Source organism: Babylonia areolata, chromosome 9 (assembly GCF_041734735.1).
Source record: "Babylonia areolata isolate BAREFJ2019XMU chromosome 9, ASM4173473v1, whole genome shotgun sequence".
NCBI classification, from domain to species: domain Eukaryota; kingdom Metazoa; phylum Mollusca; class Gastropoda; order Neogastropoda; family Buccinidae; genus Babylonia; species Babylonia areolata.
The window spans coordinates 12,276,985-12,278,992 of NC_134884.1; the positions used below are offsets into that span (position 1 = coordinate 12,276,985).

The 2,008-nt window shown below is 38.3% G+C and overlaps 1 non-coding gene across 1 annotated transcript; it reads left to right on the plus strand.

Moving 5' to 3' along the window:
• The first annotated feature begins 1,675 nt into the window (after positions 1–1,675).
• On the plus strand, positions 1,676–1,748 carry Trnak-uuu (transfer RNA lysine (anticodon UUU)). Its single transcript has one exon. It is a non-coding gene; the product is annotated as a tRNA-Lys (tRNA).
• Positions 1,749–2,008: the final 260 nt, after the last annotated feature.

A 2,008-nucleotide genomic window follows, 5' to 3' on the forward strand; every position in this document is an offset into this window, starting at 1 on the left:
AAATATAGTATGGCAGGAAGTTGAGTAAAGATTTATCATGTTGTCTCAAGCCTACGTGGACCTCCATAGCAATATCGTCAGCGTCTTCCCTGTGAGTCATCATGACTGTAGGAAAAAACAGAAAGTCCAAGTTTTTGTGGCCTTTCATGCTCTGCTCAAATGGCGACTTGTATCTTGGTTTATTCGTAACAGTTCATGGCGACTTTTGTCACATTTTTTCTTCTATTTTGATTCGACAGAAACATTCCTTTTCTTAGCTTTGATGATTTGCCGTATATTCTGTTGGTTTGATCATTGTTAATGACGGTTGAGCAGCTGACAAACTATGGTTTGCAAATACAGATTAAAACGAAATCTTCTCTTACAGGTTTGAACTTCCCTCAAGGTCCTTAAGTTTTAGTGGGGAAAACAACAAATTTTTGGGAACAGGTAGAGTTTCATATGCATCTGCTGAGTCGTCATTGCTGTATCTCATTAATAATCATTTATCATGCGTTATCTCATCCCAGTCTCGTGGCTTCCATCTGCACCACATGCGTCATCTGAATTGCATGTTTTATATCATCTATTTCTCACCATCTGTATCGCACGTCCATCACGATATAGGCTATGTCTTTCACGTGTCGTCTCGTACGTCATCTCACCTACATATCATGCCTCATCCCAACGCATCATCCTATATGTAGGACACATAACGCGCCATCAGATTTGAATCTCGTGTGTGATATGTGTGATCTATGTCTACAATGTCCAGTACGTGTGACAGGACAGTAAATAAAATTCCTCCCTCATGTGTGATATTATTTCGTGCGTCATCATAGCTGTATCCCGTTCGTCATCCTATTTGTCTCTCATGCGTTATCATATGTAGTAGAGTGAAACTGAGACTATTGAAGAGAGAAATATAGAAGAAAAATAAGAAACTAGTAATGAAGAATAATATAAATAAATAGAAATAGCTGTTAGAAATTATTACTATATTTTATAAATGTGCATAGCTTCATATTTTTACAAAACAGATGACGTATTTGGAATAGAGTTACTTCCCTTTATCTTTTTGAAGACAGTTCACTGATGCTGTGTTTGGTGAGCCAGATGACAGTAGTGCAAGTTGCTCAGCTTGGAATATACACTGTCACTATGTAAAGCCTTTGAGCACACTGCTCAGAGTTGTTGTTTTTTTTATCAACAACTACAGAGTACTGATGGGTTTATCAAATTTTGGTGAAAACTAAATATAAAGAAAAAAAATGTAACAATTTATACAGGTCCTGTGTCACCCTCTGGTAATCTAAAATTTCCACAAATACACACACAAAATTCTTTATAAAATAATTATAAAGGAAATTCTTTTGTCTTTCTTAATAATTGAAGACCAAGCCCCTTTGATAAAGTTACATTTTGTCTTGTTCTTGCACACAGGCCATCAATCCCTGTGCACACACAAAGTTCAAAGTCAGGAAGCCGGCCAAATAATCCTCCAACACAACAGTAAAAAAAAAAAATAAATAAAAATTAAAAAAAATTAAATGGGGCCACCAAATTGAAAGTTCCAGCACCTTAACCACTTGGCTACTGTGTTGTCTCCCCTGGTGATGCCCTCACTGATGATCCTGCAGGTTGGTGGTCTTTGCTGCGCTGATGTGGCGTTGGTGGTCTTTGCTGCGCTGATGCAGCCCGGTTAGCTCAGTCGGTAGAGCATCAGACTTTTAATCTGAGGGTCAGGGGTTCGTGTCCCCTATTGGGCGCTGCAATTTTTTATGATTTTGACATTCTATGTCTCCAAGAGACCAGGACAAGTGCAGACAGACCAATACATTTTGAGAATTTCACAGTCTTTCAAAGGAATGAAGGAAGAGGGGTAGCAATCATACTGAACAAAAACCTAAAAAACAAAGTTTCCACCATAAATCTAGAGAAATGGTGTAGCAACTCATGTGAATTATTGGGGGTGCGTCTTGAAAAACCTGACAGAGTTCACAAAAGCATCGTGCTCATCAATGCCTAC